Genomic DNA, 23176 nt, shown 5'->3' with positions numbered 1-23176 from the left:
GCAGTCAACGTTTCTCCAAGCTAAAGAGCCCCAAGCGTTTTAACTTTTCTTCATAGGGAAAGTGTTTCAGACCTTCAATCATTCTAGTTGCCCTTTTCTGCACTTTTCCCAATGCTATAATATCCTTTTTGAGGTGCGGTGACCAGAATTGTACACAGTACTCCAAATGAGACCGCACCTTCGATTTATAAGATGCCCCCTCCTCCTCAGCCAATAAGGTTTGCATCAATTCTGGGCACGAGGTTTCCTCCATCCACACCTATACCCAGAATCCAACTGGGTTGGTCTTCAAGACGCCGCTGGACTTTTCTCTCTCCCATACACGTGTCTCTCCCTGCAGCCAAATCTACCTCGGGGCTTCATTCCTTGGTGTGCATCATTGTGTGTCCCCCACAACCCCACTGTGTTCTCTGAGCTCTGCTGACCGCCTCTTGCAAGTAAAGATGGGGCTGCCCCTGGGGGGAGATGGGGGAGTTTTCATTCCTCCTTCTTTGCTGGGAGGAGAGGGGGGGGTCAAGGAAGGCCATCCTAGCTTGGGGGGAGTCCTGTTCACCCCCTTTTGCTGGTGCTTCCTTGCATTTGGGCAGGGCTGGGGTTGCACCCTTGGAGAATCAGAGGGCAGCGAGGGGGGAGGTTTGGGGGGGCTGCCACAACGTTTCTACCAATATTTGAGAGAGGATTGCCAGTCTCCAGGTGGGGCCTGGAGACAGGGGCGTAGACTTTTCAGTTTCTGGGGGGGGGGACCCAGCCAGAGGTATTTGATCCAGTGACATCATAGGGAGGAGCCAGTGACATCACAGGGAGGGGCCTCCATTATCACTACCTATGAATTTATAGAGAAGCTCCCTCCCCATAAATTTAGGGAGCACCCCCCCAACAATGCCCATGGACTGGGCCAAACCCAGGAAAAGATGGGAGTTTGCCAGTGGTTGTATCTCAGAGGTCTCCTGCTGTGTCCTGTTTTTGAAATTCACTTTTAGAATACTCACTTTAAGATCTGCAAATATACATATCATGTGCATAGGACAAACCAGTGGTCACAAATTTGACAGTAAAAGGCAATACAAAAAAGCTTTAGGGGAACATTTCATAAGTTTCCCTGGACATTCACTTACAGGTGTCTTGTTTCTGCCTCATTAATAAAGTACGATTGTACTGAAATTGACAAAACTATGGCATCACAGATACCATTGTTTGATAAATTCATAGAATCATAGGGCTTTTTCACACAGTCTATGTATTCCGGTATGGAAGCTGGTCAGTTACTGAACAGTAACGGGTTTCTGCTGGCATTTCAGACAGACCCGATTCAGTAGCTGGCTGCTACCGTAATACTCTCACCTTTTCACACACTCCCGCGGCTGTCCCGGTAGTGAGGCGTGCCTGAGTCGTTACAAACAAAGAGCAGCTTCTTCCACTTTTCAACCCCTCCTTCCGGGTTGAAATCGCTATGGGGTGCTGTGTGAAATGTCCAGTATCTAACCCGGGAGCAGTTTTTGCGCCCTTTTTCGCCCGCCGGCGCGCGCGATCTCCGGCTTTTTTTGGGGGGGGAACGTCCGGCTAAGATCGCTATAGCGCTATAGTGATGTATCACAACAGCATCACCATAGGGATGCCTGGGCTCCATTAAGATGCCAGATATCGCCACCGCTGAAATCTGGTAACTTATCTCAATAGAGCCTAGCCATCTCTATGGTGTTGCTGTTTTGATACGTCGCTACGCTATAGCGATCTTAGCCCGACGTTCAAAAAAAAAAAAAATAAGCTGGAGATCGCGAGCCGGCAGGCAAAAACGGCTGGAGCTGGTGGAAGCGAGATAAGAGCGGAACAGTGTGAAATGGCTCGCTTCAATCACGGAACCCTACCGGAAAAAAAAACATGTGTCTGAAAACTCCCATCCCTGTCTCGGATTACTGCAAGCGGCACAATACCGACTCCCTTCCGGTTTCCACTGGTAAGTGTGAAAAGGGCCTATAGAGTTGGAAGGGACCTCTAGGGTCATCTAGTCCAACCCCCTGCACAATGCAGGAAACTCACAAACACCTCCCCCTAAATTCACAGGATCGTCACTGCTGTCAGATGGCCATCTAGCCTCTATTTCAAAACCTCCAAGGAAGCAGAGCCCAATTTCATAGAATCACAGAGTTAGAAGGGACCTCTAGGGTCATCTAGTCCAACCCCCTGCACAATGCAGGAAACTCACAAACATTTCCCCCTAATTCATTGGTCTCTGACCCAGGGCAGAATACAAAACAGTTTCTGGGTGCTCAATTTCTGAGCAATGTACAAAATTCAGAGTTAGTGGCAATGTTCTTCTCACTGCAAACTCATATCCTACAAAGTGAGTACAAGTACAAGTACATTTTGAGGCAACTCAGAACAGTGCCCATGGCCTATGACCCCATATCACCTAGGATTTTATATACCTTGGCCTCTTAGAACACTGCTTAGAAATTCCACCTTAAAAACACAGATATTCAGAAGAAATCATTAATGAAAATCACATGATTCAATTTATGGGAAATGACCGCACTCCTGTGCATGCTATATTTCTGCTCTTTAGGGTTCAACTTGCAAAACACATTGGGCTTCAACAAACGATCTTCAGACAGCAGAATTTTACAACTTTAACTTTTAATCAACAACGCAAACTGTTTCTTTAGAAATTACTTTTTAGAAATTACACTACAATCAAATATTCCGGCTGGCATACAACTGACCGATATCGGAATATCCAAATTCACGAACATCAGCATGTCTGAACATTGGAATACTTGAAGAACCGACTTTTAGGGAAGATGTAGCATGGTATATTGATAAATGTGTTTTTATGTATCTTACTGTATTAATTATTAATGTATTTTAAGCTGATTTATTGTTAGAGTTTTATGTTGTGTAAGCCGCCCTGAGCCCGCTTCAGTGGGGTAGGGTGGGATATAAATCGAAATAAATAAATAAATAAATATTCTCCCAATCCCGTTACCCCTTCTGCTCCCACAAGCATCCTTTCCTGCCATATCCCACCTCCCCGCCCCAGCAAACCTTAAAGATTGCTTCATCTAAATACAACACAGCTGTTGAAGTGCAGCTATTCAGAAACCCCTGCACTCAACTGACACTGAGTGTGTGTTTTTTTTCTAATAGATGCTCTTTGAATGATCTCATTAGCTATAACATTAAGATCAATTCCCCCCCCCCCCCGGTTTCTTCTGCAATCATTAACTAGTTGAACGAAGTTTGAGTCCAGTAACGCCTTTAAAACCAACAACGTTTTCTTCTGAGTATAAGCTATCCTGTGCTAGCACACTTCCTCAGATACATTGAAAACAGTTTCCTCAACCCTTACTTACAGGGGTTGAGTGAACATATGAACATATGAAGCTGCCTTCTACTGAATCAGACCCTGGGTCCATCAAAGTCAGTCTTGTCTACTCAGACTGGAAGCGGCTTCCCGGGGTCTCAAGCTGAGGTTTTTCACGCCTATTTGCTTGGACCCTTTTTATTTGGAGATTGAACTTGGGACCTTCTGCTTACCAAGCAGATACTCTACCACTGAGCCACCGTTCCTCCCTGGTTGTCAGAAAAGCCAAGATGTAAGGCCCGTTCTGAAGAAAAACACAACGGGCCCTAGAACGAGGCTCTGGGCAAGTGCCTGCCACCCTTGCTGTCTTCCCACCCGCCCTAGTGAAGGCATTGACCCCCCCCTCCCACCTCAAGGGGAGCTAATGCCTGCCATCAAAATCAATGGTGCAGTCTCATTTGGAATACTGTGTACAATTCTGGTCACTACACCTCAAAAAGGATATTATAGCATTGGAAAAGTGCAGAAAAGGGCAACTAGAATGATTCAAGGTTTGGAACACTTTCCCTGTGAAGAAAGCTTAGAACGCTTGGGGCTCTTTAGCTTGGAGAAATGTCGACTGCAGGGTGACATGATAGAGGTTTACAAGATCATGCATGGGATGGAGAAAGTAGAGAAAGAAGTACTTTTCTCCCTTTCTCACAATTCAAGAACTTGTGGGCATTCAATGAAATTGCTGAGCAGTCGGGTTAAAACGGATAAAAGGAAGTACTTCTTCACCCAAAGGGTGATTAACATGTGGAATTCACTGCCACAGGAGGTGGGGGCGGCTACAAGCATAGCCAGCTTTAAGAGGGGATTGGATAAAAATATGGAGCAGAGGTCCATCAGTGGCTATTAGCCACAGTATATATATGTGTGTGTTTGTGTGTATGTATATTTATGTGTGTGTGTGTGTATACACACATATATCGGCCACTGTGTGACACAGAGTGTTGGACTGGATGGGCCATTGGCCTGATCCAACATGGCTTCTCTTATGTTCTTATGTGACACAGGGTGTTGGACTGGATGGGCCATTGGCCTGATCCAACATGGCTTCTCTTATGTTCTTATGTGACACAGAATGTTGGACTCAATGGGCCATTGGCCTGATCCAACGTGGCTTCTCTTATGTTCTTACGTGACTCAGGGTGTTGGACTGAATGGGCCATTGGCTTGATCCAACATGGCTTCTCTTATGTTCTTATGTGACACAGAGTGTTGGACTGGATGGGCCATTGGCCTGATCCAACATGGCTTCTCTTATGTTCTTATCTAGAGAACAGTTGTAAATCTGAGTGACCTTCAGCGCCTCCCCAGAAGGAAATGGCATTGTACCTGTCTGAGGTCCCATCCCTTCTCAAACCCCACCCTCTTCAGGCCCGACCCCTAACCTGGAGTTGGAAACCCTCTTTCCTTTCCTTTATCTGTCCCTCTGACTTTAGCTTTCCATTGCCTTCCACCTCCCTGCAGCTTCTACAGTGGAGGGGCCAAAGCAGTTTGCATCATTCTCCTCTCTCCTCATATGATCTGAACAACAACTCTTAAGAGGCAGGTTAGGCTGGAAGTCTATGCCTCGTCCAAAATCACCAATCAGCTTCCACAGCAAGAACCTGGGTCTGGCAGATCCCACTCTGAAGCCCTAACTTGGGGAATTTCAGAGGAGGGGAGGGTCCTCAGGGAGGTATAATGCTCTAGGGACACCCCTCCCCCCCCAACAGCCACTTTCTGCAAGGGAACTGATCTCTGTAGCCTGGGGATAAATTTAAATTTGGCGAGATATCTAGACCCCGCTGTCTATAGCGGGCCCCGTGGCGCTGAGTGGTAAAGCAGCAGTACTGCAGTCTGAACTCTCTGCTCACGACCTGAGTTCGATTCCGGCGGAAGCTGGATTCACGTAGCCGGCCCAAGGTTGACTCAGCCTTCCATCCTTCTGAGGTGGGTAAAATGAGTACCCAGCTCGCTGGGGGGGGGGGGGGGGGAGTGTAAAAGACTAGGGAAGGCAATGGCAAAGCACCCCGTCAAAAGCCTGCCGTGAAAGCAACGTCACCCCAGAGTCAGAAACGACTGGTGCTTGCACAGGGGACCTTTCCTTTCCTAGACCCCGCCGGGAGGTTGGCCAGACTAGCAGAGACCCTGCGGGAGGAGAACCCCCCTTCCTCCAGCCTGGGGTCCCTGGGCAGGGATAATGGGGAAGGGGGCTTAACCTTCACCCCCCCACACCACCACCAGCTGTGCACCATCGCCTGCCCGACCCCAAAGTGGCGGTCAGCATCTCCCTGGACATGCAAAGAAGGGCCAGGAAGTCCCACCAGGGGGGCAAAAGAAACGCCAAGTGGTCTGTTTAAAGAAGAGCCTGATCTCAACCCCCTCCTTTAGTTTTAGGGTCCTTATTCTAGGAGGGGGAGGACTCAGGAGGGGGGACCCAGCTGCAGCCTCCTTTTTCTGAGCTTGCTGAACAGCCCCGGGGACACCCCGGGAGGAGCGCAGCCCCCTGCTGCAAAGTTACTCCCCAGCAGCCCAGTCGAGCAGCACAAGGCGTGGCTGACGGCAGCCTACCTGAAGCTCCTCTGCAGCACTGAAAGGGTTAAAACCTCCGAGCTGCTCGCTAGAGAGGCCGAGCCAGTGGGAGGGGGCAGGAGGGGAAAAGGGCTTTTCCTGGGGAGGGGTTTGCTTTTGCAGAAGGAAGGAGAACTGGGGTGGGGCTTGCAGAGAAGTTGCAGCAGGAGGGAAAAGGCTTGCAGCAGCCGGATCCCGGGAAAGTTTACTTGCAAGTAAGTCTTGGAGGAGGGGGGGGGGGAATAAACTTTTAGGTTTTGGAGGGGAGGAAGGCGGGGATCCTGCCAAACCGTGGCTGTCCTTGGTCAGCCAGCTCCCTCCCGTGCAACCATTTTCTCCCCGGGAACTCCTCCCTGTCTGCTGGAGGTGGGTTCTAATTCTGGGAGAACTTTAGGCTCCACCTGGAGGATACACACGGAAACAGCTGAAGCCACCGCAATCAACTACTGTGAATGCAACACTAACGCATTTTGCTACAGTTCGAAATATTATTTCTTATGTTCAGTGATCGATAAATTAGTCCCCGTCTCTATCAGGCATATATCCGTTGCACAGTTCACAATGTAATATACAGTGCCTGAAATGTCTCTTAAAGTGCAAACATCTTTTCAGCCCCTCACAAGAGCGGGCAAAAAGTGCTTGGGCTGATCCAGTGTTTCTTGAATAAAGGGCCTGCAAAAAAAACCGTTCAATTTCATAGATCCATTTCAGGGCAAAGTGGGAGCCTCGTGAAGATGGGACGGATCAATTTCTCAGGGATTTCTTTGGCACTGTAGTAAACTGTCTTGGTTATTTATTCAGGGTAGTTGATTGATTTTTTTGGCTCCAGCCACCTAGAGGTTGGTAGCTCTGTGAGACACCAGTTTTGTTCAGCTAGGTAAGTGGAGATTTTTGGGCAGCAGCCATAATCAGTGTTTTTCAATGTAAGAAAAATTAAATATATGAAACTGACATTCTCTTGGTGCCAGTTTGGTGTAGTGGTTAAATGTGGGGACTCTTATGTGGGAGAACAGGGTTTGATTCCCCACTCCTTCACTTGCACCTGCTGGAATGTCCTTGGGGCAGCCTTAGCTCTCTTATCTGGAAGAACCGGGTTTGATTCCCCACTCCTCCACTTGCAGCTACTGGAATGGCCGTGGGTCAGCCAGAGCTCTGTTATCTGGGAGAACTAGGTTTGATTCCCCACTCCTCCACTTGCAGCTGCTGGAATGGCCTTGGGTCAGCCAGAGCTCAATTATCTGGGAGAGCCGGGTTTGATTCCCCACTCCTCCACTTGCAGCTGCTGGAATGGCCTTGGGTCAGCCATAGCTCTCTTATCTGGGAGAACCGGGTTTGATTCCCCACTCCTCCACACGCACCTGCTGAGATGGCCTTGGGTCAGCCATAGCTTTCATAGAAGTTGTCCTTGAAAGGGCAGCTGCTGTAAAAGCACTCTCGGCCCCACCCACCTCACAGCGTGTTTGTTGTGGGGGGGAAGGTAGAGGAGATTGTGAGCCGCTCTGAGACTCTAAGATTCAGAGTATAGGGCGGGATATAAATCCAAAATCAAATCTTCTTGGCTGATCATTTTCATTCTGCAAACCAACAACCTAACCAGGCCTTTTGGGGAGTGGGATGAGTTAAGAAAGGGGTGTGGGCTGGGGGAAGGGAAGTCTGGACTGCACTGGAATGGGCTGCAGCCCCATCTGAAGACCTAGATGTGGGCCCAGTATGGGGCTGGGGCTGCCACCAGCAAAGGAGAGGAACATTGTAGATACCTCTGTTGCCAAGCAGCAGAGAGCCTAGCAACAGCACCTGTGCTCCTCAAAACACCACCAACACTCACCAATCACAGCATTAGGTGGTTCCCTAAAGCAGAGAGGGGTGGAGTTGCTGATGTGGCCACACCCCTTATAATGATTGTAAGCGCTTGTACATTGTATGGATATTTTTGTAAATGGCTGCATTTTAGCTCTAGAGATTTCTTGATACTTAGCTGATACTCCATTTTGCTTACTGGCACTGGCCGAGGAAGGCATAAGCGGCCGGATACATTGCTTGAATATGGACGCCACGTCCTGGGACCGGTAATCTGATCATTCTGAAGGACAGTCTTCGGACTATTTGCCTACATCTGAAGTATTGAGGATTTTTGGGGTACATCTTGTTTGTGGACTGTAAATGGGCTGAGGACTAGGTTTCCATCTGACCGCACTGTGTACCCTTCTTAAATCTCCTTAATATAGCGTGACTGTGATTATAAGTATGTACATATGAGTAGTTTTGAATACAATTATGATGTTATATTGTTAGGTTGATGCTTCTTTCAGGAATCCAGTGCAGGGTTACAGGATGGGGGAAGACTTATCTTAGCAGTAGTCTGTGCAAAAGGGATCTAGGGGTCTTAGTGGATCATACGCTGAACATGAGTCAACAGTGTGATGCGGTGGCTAAAAAGGCAAATGCAATTTTGGGCTGTATCAACAGAAGTCTAGTGTCCAGATCACGTGATGTGATGGTATCGCTTTACTCTGCTCTGGTAAGACCTCACCTGCAGTATTGTGTTCAGTTTTGGGCACCACATTTTAAGAAGGATATAGACAAGCTGGAACGGGTCCAGAGGAGGGCAACGAAGATGGTGAGGGGTCTGGAGACCAAGCCCTATGAGGAAAGGCTGAAGGAGCTGGGGATGTTTAGCCTGGAGAGGAGGCGGCTGACAGGTGATAGGATCACCATCTTCAAGTACTTGAAGGGCTGTCATCTAGAGGATGGTGTGGAATTGTTTTCTGTGGCCCGAGAAGGTAGGACCAGAACCAGTGGGTTGAAACATCAAAAGAGTTTCCGGCTCAACATTAGGAAGAACTTCCTGACCGTTAGAGCGGTTCCTCAGTGGAACAGGCTTTCTCGGGAGGTGGTGGGCTCTCCTTCCTTGGAGGTTTTTAAGCAGAGGCTAGATGGCCATCTGACAGCGATGAAGATCCTGTGAATTTGGGGTAGGTATATGTGGGTTTCCTGCATTGTGCAGGGGGTTGGACTAGATGACCCTGTGGGTCCCTTCCAACTCTATGATTCTGTGACCATGTCTTAGACAATAGACAGAGCCACAGAATGGCTCTTCCTTGGATTCATGGTGACACCATGCCGCAAAAACGTGGTTCCAAAGCATGGATCCTCATGAATTCATTTGATTATTTTTTTTTTTTTGCCACAATGGAATAAAGCTGCCAGCACAGTGTAGGGCATGTGTTAGACCAGGGGTGTCAAACTCATTCGTTACGAGGGCTGAATCCGACATAAAGGAGACCTTGCTGAACCGGGCCATGTCAGGCTGGGCCACGCGTACACCTATTTAAGATTAATTGGCAGAGATATATACATTTTATAAAGGACACAAACAAACACAATTAAAACATTTCTTAAAACAAAAAACATGCTCAAAACGTTAGCACTCTTTGGTCTTAAAGGTGCTCTCATTGTGTTTCTCCCATGGGATCCAGGGAACTGGGCAAAGGAAGCTCTGGCTTTTTCCTTCCTTCCCCAGGAGGGGGTGGAGCCTCAGCTAATAGAAGGAAGAGAGGCTTGGCTCAGTAGCTCTGCGGTGCGATTGAGAGAGCCTGGCAAAGCGAGCTCTTCCTTCCACCTTTCCCCCCCAAGGAAGGAGCCTCAGCAAATGTTGAAAACAGAGGGTTTGCTCTCTAGCTCTTGTGCGATTGAGCAAGCCTCGCAAAACATGCAGAAGGAATCAGAGAGGGAGAAGGAAGCAGATGACAGCCAGTTGCTGGGGGGGGGCCTAATAGGAGCCCTCCAGGGGCCTAATTTGGCCTCTGGGCTGCATGTCTGACACCCCTGTGTTAGACTATCAGCAACACCAAAAAATCATGCAACCACAGATTCGTGGCACCACAACAGAGCCCTTTTAGTGTAGAGGTTAAGTGTGCAGACTCTTATCTTAGCTCTCTTATCTGGAAGAACCGGGTTTGATTCTCCACTCCTCCACTTACACCTGCTGGAATGGCCTTGGGGCAACCATAGCTCTCTTGTCTGGGAGAACCGGGTTTGATTCCCCACTCCTCCACTTGCAGCTGCTGGAATGGCCTTGGGTCAGCCATAGCTCTCTTGTCTGGGAGAACCGGGTTTGATTCCCCACTCCTCCACTTGCAGCTGCTGGAATGGCCTTGGGTCAGCCAGAGCTCTCTTGTCTGGGAGAACCGGGTTTGATTCCCCACTCCTCCACTTGCAGCTGCTGGAATGGCCTTGGGTCAGCCAGAGCTCTCTTATCTGGGGGAACCGGGTTTGATTCCCCACTCCTCCACTTGAAGCTGCTGGAATGGCCTTGGGTCAGCCAGAGCTCTCTTGTCTGGGAGAACCGGGTTTGATTCCCCACTCCTCCACTTGCAGCTGCTGGAATGGCCTTGGGTCAGCCAGAGCTCTCTTATCTGGGGGAACCGGGTTTGATTCCCCACTCCTCCACTTGCAGCTGCTGGAATGGCCTTGGGTCAGCCAGAGCTCTCTTATCTGTGGGAACCGGGTTTGATTCCCCACTCCTCCACTTGCAGCTGCTGGAATGGCCTTGGGTCAGCCAGAGCTCTCTTTTGTGGGAGAATAGGGTTTGATTCCCCACTCCTCCACTTACAGCTGCTGGAATGGCCTTGGGTCAGCCATAGCTCTCTTATCTGGGAGACCTGGGTTTGATTCCCCACTCCTCCACTTGCAGCTGCTGGAATGGCCTTGGGTCAGCCAGAGCTCTCTTATCTGGGAGAACCAGGTTTGATTCCCCACTCCTCCCCTTGAAGCTGCTGGAATGGCCTTGGGTTAGCCATACTGTCGCAAGAGTTGTCCTTGAAAGGGCAGCTTCTGGGAGAGCTCTCTCAGCCCCACCCACAGGGTGTCTGTTGTAGGGAAGGAAGATAAAAGAGATTGTGAGCCTCTCTGAGACTGATTCAGAGAAAAGGGCGGTGTATAAATTTACGGTCTTCTTCAAAAACATGAACCCAAGGCATGGATCCCCATAGATTCTCAGGGTTTTTCCTTTGGCCCCCCCAACATCACCATCGAATCACATATCATGTCCAGGGACACTGCTTACACCAGAAAAACCACGCATCTATGGCAACGCCATGCTGCAAAAAGAAAAAAAAATGGTTCAAAACCGCAAATTTTCGTGGATCCTCATAGTTTTTGCATCAGATCGCCCCAAATTCATCATCAAATCTCACATTATAAACGTGACCTCACAGAAATCCTGCACCCACAGCTTCATGGCAACACCATGCAACAGAAACATGATTCCAAAGCACAGAGCCTCATAAATTAATATGTTTTTGTCTTGTTTGTTTGTTGCTGAAATGAAATCAAAGCACCATCACACTGTAGGCCATCTCTTGGTCTGTAGGAAGCACCACAAAAATCATGCATCCATGGAGCTGTGGTGCCACATGAGCACAAAGTCACGGTTTGGAAGCTCAGAGCCTCATGGATCCTCAGGGTTTTTGCCTTTGATCGCCCTCAAATCTCATATCATGTCCATGGCCGCAAAAGTCAGTGATCAACAGCTTTTTTGGCAACACCATGCTTCCAAAAACATGGTTTTGAGGGATGGATCCTCAAGGTTTCTGCTTGGGGTCACCACAATATCACCGTCACCTCACTAATCATGTCCATGGGTGACCCAAAACAAGAACCAAAAGATCCTTTCGGATCGGTGGTCTGCAACCGTGTTTTTGCTGCGTGGTGATGCCACAAAGGTGTGGAACTGTGATTTCCAGGGTGCAAGCCCTGCCCATGGACGTGACAGATGATCTTTCTTCATGGTGAGCTTGAGGGGATCCAAAGCAAAAACCATGAAGCTCCATGAGGATACCTGCTTTTGAGTCATGGTTTTCTTGCATGGTGTTTCCACAGGGCCTTGAATCCATGATTTCTGGGGTGCAAGCTCTGCCCAGGGACATGATATCTGATTTGATGGTGAGCTTGGGGTGACTCAATGCAGAAATCATGAAGGTCCATGGGGATCCCTGCTTCAAAAGCATGTTTTTGCGAAACGGTGTCTCCACGAAGCTGTAGAGCTGTGATTTGTGGGGTTCACGCTCTCACTAAGGACACAGGATGTGATTGGATGGTGAGCTTGGGGTCTATGAGGATCTGTGCTTCAGAAACATGTTTTTCCACTGTTGTGGTGCCACAAATCCATGGAGGCAAGATTTTTGTGGTGCTGCCTAAAGTCTAAGACATGGTCTACAGCATGATGGTGCGCTGATTTCATTCCAGTGTAAAAACCATGTGAATTCATGAGGATCTGTGCTTTGGAACCATGTTTTTGCAGTGCTGTGGCGCCACCAATCTGTGGAGGTGTGATTTTTGTGGTGCTGCTCCCTGTAGTCTAAGACACGTTCTACTGTAGGATGGTGATTTTGTTTGATTCAATGCAAAAATCATACGAATTCATGAAGATCCGTTTAGATCGGACTTTTACCCAGACCCTCTCCAGAGACCACAGAGATCCGTGCCCCCGTGGGAAAGGGTGACTGCAGAGAGTGGGGGGGGGGTCTTTGTGGAATCAAAGCCAAACTCCATCACCTGCAGTTGGCAACCCCCGCAGAGGGAGGAGGTCTTCAGAAGAACCCTGAGAATAGGTGGAGGTGAACAGTTCAGGTTTGCCCACAGCCTGGAAGAAGGTCTGAGTTCGAACTTGACTCTCCTTCGGCCCAGCCTTCCCTCTGGGACTGGTCTACCTTGCAGGGTGGGTGGGCGGTGGAGAGAAGGGGGAAGGGCCGGTGGAGCTCCTGGAAGATGGGTGGAGTGGAAAGGGCTAACTCTGAGTTGGGGAATTTCCGAGGAGGGGAGGGTCCTCGGGGGAGGTAGAATGCCCTAGAAACCCCTCCCTCCCTCTAAAACAGCCATTTCCTGCAAGGGAACTGACCTCTGTAGCCTGGGGATAAATGGCAATCTGGAGAGATCTTCAGGCCCCACCGGGAGGTTGGCCAGCCTAGCAGAGACCTTGGGGGAGGAGAACCCCCCCCCCCCTTCCTCCAGCCTGGGGTCCCTGGGCAGGGATAATAGGGAAGGGGGCTTAACCTTCACCCCCCCACACCAGCTGTGCACCACTGCCTGCCTGACCCCAAAGTGGCCGTCAGCATTTCCCTGGACGTGCAAAGAAGGGCCAGGAAGTCCCACCAGGTTTTCTCTCCAGGGGGGCAACAGAAACGCTCAATGGTCTGTTGAAAGAAGACCCTCATCTCATCAGCACTAACCCCCCCCCATTCGCCCCCCCCTTGAGTTTCACGATCTGTATTCTAGAAGGGGGAGGACTAAGTGGAGGACGACCCAGCTGCAGCCTCCTTTTCCTGAGCTGGCTGAACAGCACCGGGGACACCCCGGGAGGAGCACAGCCCCCTGCTGCAAAGTTACTCCCGAGCAGCCCCATTGAACAGCACAAGGCGAGGTTGAGCAGCACAAGGCGAGGCTGATGGCAGCTCCTCTGCAGCACTGAAAGGGTGAAGACCGCCGAGCTGCTTGCTAGAGAGGCCGAGCAGGGAGGGGGGCAGGAGAGGAAGGGGGCTTTTCCTGGGGGAGGGGTTTGTTTTTGCAAGGCAAAGGAGGAAGGGGGAGGCCTGCAAACTGCAGCAGGAGAGAGACGCTTTGCAGCAGCCGGATCCCAGGAAAGTCTACTTGGAAGTAAGTCTTGAAGGGGGGGGGGGGAATAAGCATTTAGATCTTGGGAGGGAGGCGGGGATCATTGCAAGCCGTGGCTGTCCTAGGTGGGCCACCTCCCTCCCCTGCAGCCATTTTCTCCCAGGGAACTGATCTCTGTACCTTGGAAGGAAAGGAAAGGTCCCCTGTGCAAGCACCAGTCGTTTTTGACTCTGGGGTAACGTTGCATCTTTTTGCCAGGCGAGAGAGGCGCAGACCCCCAGGCAGCACAACAGGGAGGAATACCAGAGCACAGTCCCAGGAGGGGTGTGTGTGTGTGTTCAGATCTCGTTAAGGGAGATGCCGACAAGACTATGAAGCCTGCCTTTGGGCGGGGGGGGTCTGGAGGCCCAGAAAGGAATCCCAGATGGGATCACATGTGTTGAATCATTCATGCTGATAGGCAGGTCGCCTGGCAGGTATTTTGGCTGACTCTTCCGCCAACTAGCATCTCCACCACTGAGATCATTAGTAGCCATGCAAAGATGTTCAAGATCTTGGTGCAGGCTTTGTTCCAAATAGTCTGGACTCTGGAAAATGGTCCTTCTTTCAGGGTGAGCTAGAATACGGGGCTGGGGACAAACGGTGATAATTCCCTGGATGAAAGACATGTGGTCTATTCCCTGCTTCTTTTTGGGAATGGAAGCTGTATTTATTATGTGCGTCTGTGTGTCTGCAGATTTGTGTGTGTATATCTTCCTTTTGACTTACTCCTGTCTGTCTCCTTCTGTCCCCTCAGGGAAAAGCCTCCCTTCAGAGCCAAGCAGTTTTAGTTGGTAGTTTTAAATTTTTTTAACTTTGTTGTCATCCTCCCAGAGCCAGTTCATGGGAAAGGGCGGAGTACAAGTTAACAAAAACAGAACAAAGTGAATAAAGGCCACTTTTGAAAGACAGAGGTGGCCCAAGAGAAGGGGAAGGAGATGGAAGAGCAGGACCCAGAAGGACCTGGAACACGCAAGGAAGCAAGAAAGAGCCCCCATCCCATCCAACCTGGAAGTGATGTTGAATTCTGGGAAACAGCTGTGTCAGAGGCCCTGGCTAAGTATACCATGACCTCAGATGTGCATCGCCAGTGCTTCCGGCAGTTCCGCTACCATGAGGCCGATGGGCCCCGAGAGGTTTGCAGCCAGCTCCATCGACTTTGCAGCCAGTGGCTGAAGCCGGAGAGGCACACCAAGATGCAGATCATGGACCTGGTGATCCTGGAGCAGTTCCTGACTCTCCTGCCCCAGGAAATGCAGGGCTGGGTCAGAGGATTTGGGCCAGAGACCAGTTCCCAGGCGGTGGCCCTGGCCGAAGGTTTCCTCCTGAGTCAGAAAGAGGAGAAGAGGCAGGGAGAACAGGTGAGGGGATTTCCTCCAGATATGTCTAATTCAAACAACAATATCTGACCTTATCTTAAAGTTTGCTTGCCAGATAATCGTCCAGAGCCTTCTTCTGCTAGAGAATTTCTGGCCCCTGCAGATAACTCACCAGCTCTGCTGAGAGAAGGGTGCAGAGTCTGGGAGTGGGGCAGGATCCCTTCCTTGGTCTCTTTTCCATTCCATCTCTTACCCCTCTCCCTGGCTGCTGTTTCAGATGCGGGGACCACCTTTGGAGATGGAAGCTGCAATCCCTGAGGCGGAAGGAGCTTCCTTGGAGCAGGGGCAGAGGGTGCCGGCGGTGGAGCGTGCCCAAGATGCCCTCCCCTGTGGTAAGGACTCCTTGTGCCTGGTGCAGTTGGGGCAGCCTGTGAATGTAATGGGTAGAGAGTTCAGGTCAGGTGAAAATGAAGTATTTCTGCAGGTAACACAGAGTTAATTGGGGGCGTTCAATGTCCATGAACTCTGATGCCTCCAAAGGAGATTACAAATAGACAAATTTACAAAGATCTATACATTATATTGTGCAAAAACATCCAAACTTCATTCCAAACATATAGAGAACATAACGTCCCAAACAAAAACACAGTTTCTAAGGATGACTCCGAAAAAAATTCTTTTTCACAAAGTCTATAAGGAGTGCTATGACTCAGAAGTAAATTCCAAACGGACTCCTTCCATTGATGTCGGCTTCCGAAGGAAAAATTCTTGCTTTCACACAATCATCGGTTTAAATCGCGTTCCGCTGCATTTGCAGCATCTCCATAACCCAACTGACGAGGTCCTCAGACCGGCTTCTCTCAAACGTCCATTTTGGATATTTCAATTGACGTCAATTGAAATATCCAAAATGGGCGTTTGAGAGACGCATCAATGGAACATCAATGGAAGGAGAGACGTCAATGGAAGGACTCCGTTTGGATTTACTTCTGAGTCGTAGCACTCCTTACAGACTTTGTGAAAAAGAATTTTTCGGAGTCATCCTTAGAAACTGTGTTTTTCTTTGGGACCTTATGTTCTCTATATGTTTGGAATGAAGTTTGAATGTTTTTGCACAATATAATGTATAGATTTTTGTAAATTTGTCTATTTGTATTCTTGACACAATTGTTTTTAGATTTTCTGTTTGCATTGTGTTGCCATTGCTTATTCTGCTTCTCCAAAGGAGATTAAGACAAATTCCTGGAGGTCAGTTTTTCTCAATTAAAAAAATTCACATCTCACCTTCCTTCCATAAAGGTCTTAAACTGCCAAAGGGGGAGGGGGAAGATAGACGAACCTCAACAAGCCTTTCCTTCAGCCTGGGGAATCAAGGGAGCCCTCACCTTCTGGGGGAGCAGAGCTCTGGAAATCACTTCCTAGGGGCCATTAATCATGGGGAAATTTGGCTTCGGTGCTTGTGACTAGAAATTGGCACACTGAAGGTGGAAGCCAAAATTATTTTGGCTTCACTCCATTACTGGCTTAAAAGGAACGTTCAACCTGAGGGACTAGTCCATTTGTTATTATCGGATACTTTTCAAACTAAATGGTTGAAATCAGTGTATTACAAATTACAATTACTTGGTCTCCCCCCACCCCCCCCCCCCACCCCCCGGTGATGCTGGCCATGAGGTGGGATCAGGCCAAGATAGTTCTTAAACAGAGGATATAGAGAGACAAGCAGAGCTTGATAGATATCCCAAGAATGTCTAATCCGCTTAGATACTGTTCAATCGCAATGGCATATCCCAGGGGTGCCCAACAGTAGCTTTCCAGATCTTTTTTTTTGCCTACAACTGCCATCAGCCCCAGCCATTGGCCATGCTGGCTGGGGCTGATGGGAGTTGTAGGCAAAAACCATCTGGAGAGCTACCGTTGGCCACCCCTGGCATATCCAACACACCTTGATGTAAAGAAACACAGAAAAGCCTTCACACTGGCTAGCTGTGAGGCTCTCCCCCTGCGGTGCTTGAGGGCAGAATCAGTCCTTTTGCACGGAGACTTTGCGAATGTGAGTCTGGTGAGACAGAAACTATCGAGCATCTGATGCTTCGATGGAAGTGGCGTAATGAGGTTGGCATTAGATTAATTCAGCCTCTTATAAAAGAGATGCCTGAGCAGACAGACTCGGGTTGCTGTAATAAACTTAAATCTATGAAAATAATTTTATTACGGTGACGGTGGCTACATTTTGGGTGGCACTTGGCTGCATTCGAGAAGTACAGCTTAATTTGTAAAACTGATTCCCGCCCCCCCGCAATTTCTTACATATTTCATATTTCTATATTGTGTATTCATTTTGGTGACCCTTGTTGAAATGCTGAATTGTTAGAATTGCTCTGGCTGGAGGCTGTAATAAAATTTCAGTCATACATCTGTGAGAGCCAGTTTGGTGTGGTGGTTAAGTGTGCGGACTCTTATCTGGGAGAACCGGGTTTGATTCCCCACTCCTCCACTTGCACCTGCTGGCATGGCCTTGGGTCAGCCATAGCTCTCTTATCTGGGAGAACTGGGTTTGATTCCCCACTCCTCCACTTGCAGCTGCTGGAATGGCCTTGGGTCAGCCATAGCTCTCTTATCTGGGAGAAAAAGGTTGGATTCCCCATTCCTCCACTTGCAGCTGCTGGAATGGCCTTGGTTCAGCCAGAGCTCTCTTATCTGGGAGAACCAGGTTTGATTCCCCACTCCTTCATTTGCACCTGCTGGAATGGCCTTGGGTCAGCCAGAGCTCTCTTGTCTGGGAGAACCGGGTTTGATTCCCCACTCCTCCACTTGCACCTGATGGCATGGCCTTGGGTCAGCCATAGTTCTCTTATCTGGGAGAACCGGGTTTGATTCCCCACTCCTCCACTTGCATCTGTTGGAATGGCCTTGGGTCAGCCAGAGCTCTCTTATCTGGGAGAACCGGGTTTGATTCCCCACTTCTCCACTTGCACCTGCTGGAATGGCCTTGGGTCAGCCAGAGCTCTCTTGTCTTGGAGAACCGGGTTTGATTCCCCACTCCTCCACTTGCAGCTGCTGGAATGGCCTTGGGTCAGCCATAGCTCTCTTATCTGGGAGAACTGGGTTTGATTCCCCACTCCTCCACTTGCAGCTGCTGGAATGGCCTTGGGTCAGCCATAGCTATCACAGCGGTTGTCCTTGAAAGGGCAGCTGCTGTGAGAGCCCTCTCAGCCCCACCCACCTCACAGGGAGGGTCTGTTGTGAGGGAGGAAGATGAAGGAGATTGTGAGCTGCTCTGAGACTCTTGAGTGGAGGGCGGAATATAAATCCAATATCATCTTCTTCTATTACCCTGGCTGCATGCCCAGAAGATGGCAACAAAACCCTCCTGGAATCATGGCTAAACTGGCCTGTAGGAATTTGTTTCCTGACCCAAAGCCGAAGTCGCATTTCCCTGGGCTGTAAGAAAGTGTCACAAGACCTAAGCTCCATTGCAACCCTTCCTTTCCACCCTCTCATTGTCTACCTAACTTCACAGAATCAGCATTGGTGTCAGATGGCCAACTAGCCTCGATTAGAATAATGCAGGGGTGGCCAACGGTAGCTCTCCAGATTTTTTTTTTTGCCTATAACTCCCATCAGCCCCAGGTTTTGGCCATGCTGCCTGGGGCTGATGGGAATTGTAGGCAAAAAACAACTGGAGAGCTACTGTTGACCACCTCTGGAATAATGGGATCACAAAGTTGGAAAGTGCTACAGAGGCCATCTAGTCCAACTTTGTGCTCAATGCAGGATGAGCCTAGAGCATCTCTGAGAAGTTTTTGTCCAGCTGCTGCTTACAGACCGCCAGGGAGGGAGGACTCTCCTCTTCCCTAGATAGCTGATTCCACAATAGAATTACTATAGAAAGTTTTTCCTAATATCTAGCTGGTATCTTCCTGCCCTTAATGTAAAGCCATTATTGCGAGTCTTCTCCCCTTTTTAAAAACCTCCAAAGAAGGAGAGCTCAGCACCTCCCAAGGAAGGTCCCAGGCCCAACCCCCAGAATCTCCAGGGAAAAGGATCAGGTAGGAGGTGATTGAAAAACATCTGCCTGAGACCCTGGAAAACCACTGCTGGACTGAGCAGACTGACCCCAGCGGTTCAGAGATGGGATTCAGTATCCATCCAGTGCTTCCTGGAAGAAGATGGAGCCAGGCAGGGAGGCGCGGGGGAAGCGCCGGATCGGAGGCAGAGGCAGCCTATCACCCCCCAGGAGGAAGGTGCATCCTATCGTCCAGAGCGCCTTATGGTGCGAAAAATATGTTATATCCAGTTCTGCAACCAGGAGGGTGAGGGGCCTACGATGGTGCTGACATCCTCTGGAAAATTCAATCAAGGAAGACCCTTAATTACGTCATTCGGAACCCCTGATCCTAGAGCGGCGGAAACTATAATATGGGTATAGATGAGAGGCAAGCCAGGCTAACTTTATGCTCACGCCACGCTTGTGCGCCTTGATATTTTCTTGCTGCATTATAATGAATAGATCTCTCTGGAGTAACTTAGGCTACGGTTGGAATTCTTATGCTGCAACAAGAGGTGCCTTCTAAGATCTTCGTATCTTAGATAGAACAGTTACCTCTTCTTTTACAGTTGCTGAACTGCAAAAACTGTGCTTTGTGATGTCTTAGTATTAAATCAGAGTGGCTTACAATCTCCTATATCTTCTCCTCCACAACAGACCCCCCCCCTGTGAGGTGGGTGGGGCTGAGAGGACTCTCACAGAAGCGGCCCTTTCAAGGACAACTCCTGAGAGAGCTATGGCTAACCTAAGGCCGTTCCAGCAGGTGCAAGTGGAGGAGTGGGGAATCAAACCCGGTTCTTCCAGATAAAGAGTCTGCACACATAACCATTACACCAAACTGTCTCTCTTATACTGAATCCCATCTCTGAACCGCTGGGGTCAGTCTGCTCAGTCCAGCAGTGGTTTTCCAGGATCTCAGGCAGATGTTTTTCAATCACCTCCTACCTGATCCTTTTCCCTGGAGATTCTGGGGGTTGGGCCTGGGACCTTCCTTGGGAGGTGCTGAGCTCTCCTTCTTTGGAGGTTTTTAAAAAGGGGAGAAGACTCGCAATAATGGCTTGTATTAAGGGCAGGAAGATACCAGCTAGATATTAGGAAAAACTTTCTATAGTAATTCTATTGTGGAATCAGCTATCTAGGGAAGAGGAGAGTCCTCCCTCCCTGGCGGTCTGTAAGCAGCAGCTGGACAAAAACTTCTCAGAGATGCTCTAGGCTCATCCTGCATTGAGCACAAAGTTGGACTAGATGGCCTCTGTAGCCCTTTCCAACTCTGTGATCCCATTATTCCAGGGGTGGCCAACAGCAGCTCTCCAGATGTTTTTTGCCTACAACTCCCATCAGCCCCAGGCAGCACGGCCAACGGCTGGGCCTGATGGGAGATGTAGGCGAAAAAAAAACCATCTGGAGAGCTACCGTTGGCCACCCCTGCATTATTCTAACCGAGGCTAGTTGGCCATCTGACACCTATGCTGATTCTGTGAAGTTAGGTAGACAATAAGAGGGTGGAAAGGAAGGGTTGCATTGGTGCTTAGGTCTTGTGACGCTTTCTTATGTGCCCAGGGAAACGTGACTTCGGCTTTGGGTCAGGAAACAAATTCCTAGAGGCCACTTTAGCCATGATTCCAGGAGGGTTTTGTTGCCATCTTCTGGACATGCAGCCAGGGTAATAGAAGAAGAAGATATTGGATTTATATTCCGCCCTCCACTCAAGAGTCTCAGAGCAGCTCACAATCGGATCAGAGGCAGAGGCAGCGGATCGCCCCCCCCCCCAGGAAGGTACGTACCTTCGCTCCATAAGACGCACACACTTCCCCCCCACTTTTTTGGGGGGGGGGGGGGGAGTGCGTCTTATGGTCCGAAAAATACGGTAGGTTCCCACCGTTAACCATTGGCCACATTCTGTGATCCGGCCTGGGAAAAGATGATGATGCTAGTTGCAGTTAGACTCAACTTATGAACACCCTGAATTTTCACCAGGCCACTTAGTAATCCCTGTAACCCTTGGGGACTTGGGTTCTTTACCTCACAGATCCATCCCCCTTACCCTGGTTCAGATTCTGGGTTTTCATCTTGACCGTGGTGCCATCCTTCCAGAAGAATTTTTTTTGTCTTCCGTTTGTTTCTTTCCCCGTGTAAAAATGATCACTTTCCCCCCTCTCTGTCTCCCCCTCCCTCTGCAAAAGAAGCCAGAAGTACATGGGAGACTGTGGTGCAGACAAAGAACAGCCTTGCATCTGAAGAAAGGTTGCAGAGTTCTTCTAGAGGATGCCAAGAGCATATTTCCTTCCCCAATGAGCTGGCTGAGAGTGAGTATCCATCACGGTTTTGTCAGGGGAGCATGCCAGGAATAACCATGGGGGATTCCTAATTCCCTTCTGAGCAACATTTGGTTTGGTACAGTCCTACCGAACCTTGGGTAAGTGTCAAGAGTCACTCCATCTTTGTTCCTCTTGCCAAATGTATCCAATTTGCTAACAATTATACAATGCTAATGCTGTGCTTGCTATGCTGATTGCTTTGAAACATCCTAGCTGTTTATCAAGAGAGAGGGTAGTATGTCTGGGAACTCGCACATTACTATGCAACCAAGGTCAAGGAAGCCGGTGGAGATGTGGCCGAAGGAGTAGATAACGAGCACCTGGGGTGATGATAGAATAGGAGGGAACCCGCGCAAAATCCTTGCTGCAGCTTGGCACGCTTCGCTTGAATTGTAACAGTCAAGGCAAGGGGTTATAAGAGCAAGGAACTGGCGGGAGAGCCAGTTCTGACAACGCCTGTACCTGCCTATGATGCTGGAATAAAGATCTTGAACTCTTCTTGTCCTTTCCTTGCCTTTGGGTCTGACATTTTGTCGGAACTCCTACCATCCCTCAGCGGCCTGAACCCAGACTAACAGTGGCTGGTGAACAGGACCAAGCTACACGGACAACCATACCTATTACGACCGACAAGGAACCAAAGCCTGACAAGTCAAGGTGCCACGGTGACGGTGCGAAGAAGGGACTGGGGCTCCATGGATTTCCAGGAGAGTATTATCAGAGATCTGAGAGAGGACCCCCACCAGCGCACACGATTCTCGGGACTACAGAGGTCCTACCGCCCGTGGGGATTTCAGGGTGACGAGAGCGGAGGGGATTACAACAATGCAGGCGGCACGGGGAACGGCTCCACTGAATGGGTGCAAGAAGCCCTAGCCAGCCAGAGTGGCCAACTATGTGAGGAGATGCAGGCCATGCACGCCTTCTTGATTCAGGAGATGCGCAACCTTGCCCAACAGCTACAGACGGTGGCAGAGCGGTTCGCGGCTGCGCCCCAGCAACATGTTCCGAGAGGGGGCCGACCAGCCAGGGGCCTCCGTGGGAGGAGAGCCACTAGCAGGAGGAGAACTGCGCAGGGAGGGTGAACCGGCCCTCCTGCCCCCACACAGGCTGGAGGAACCGGCCCCGGTGTCAGGCAGGCCTCAAGTCAGCGAGGTGAAATTCGATGGGGACTCTGCAGAGCTCACCTACTTCATAGTATCGGTACGGGGCCACCTCAATGTGTGGGTGCGCAACTTCCCGACAGAGCAGTCACGGATGGTGTACATCGGGAGCTGTCTGTGCGGGGCGACCGCCCAGTGGTATGTCACCCTGTTTGAAAGTCATTCCCCAGCCTTGAATTCAGTCACGGACCTTCTGAGGGTTCTACGCCGCCACTTCGAAGTGCCTCTGCAAGAGACCAACGGCATATCGGCCCTACAGGACCTGAAACAGGGCTCCGGGTCGGTGCGAGACTACCTCAACAAATTCAGGGCACTGAATTCAAAGGTCCAGCGATGGGACAAAGGGGCCAGGATCGAGCAATTCAAGAGGGGTCTGAGTTCCAGTATCTATGGCGAAGCCCTAAAAGCGGGGGAGCCGAGGGACCTGATCGGTTGGATCCAGTTAGCCTGTGAGATAGAGGATCGTAACAAGATGATCGCTCTCCACGGGAAACAACGAAGCGGGCCCCCAAAAGAGGGCTGAGAGAAAACCATAAGGTCGACTCCCCTCGGAAAACCCCCCCGATCCGCTCTCCTGAGAGGAGCGGAACCGCAGAGCTAAAGCCAAGTTATGCTTCAAGTGTGTGTGGGGGGGGGAGAATCACATTGCCAGCAAGTGTCTGAGCAAGCCGCGAGAGCCGCGGACCTCCACACCGATTAGACCGAAGGCAAAGAAGAAAGCCGGGGGGTCGGGGACCCCCACAGCCAAGTCCGCGCTGCTACAGCTTTGGGAG

Source organism: Heteronotia binoei, chromosome 5 (assembly GCF_032191835.1).
Source record: "Heteronotia binoei isolate CCM8104 ecotype False Entrance Well chromosome 5, APGP_CSIRO_Hbin_v1, whole genome shotgun sequence".
Classification (NCBI taxonomy): Eukaryota; Metazoa; Chordata; class Lepidosauria; order Squamata; family Gekkonidae; genus Heteronotia; species Heteronotia binoei.
Note: the sequence above shows the minus strand (reverse complement) of the source record.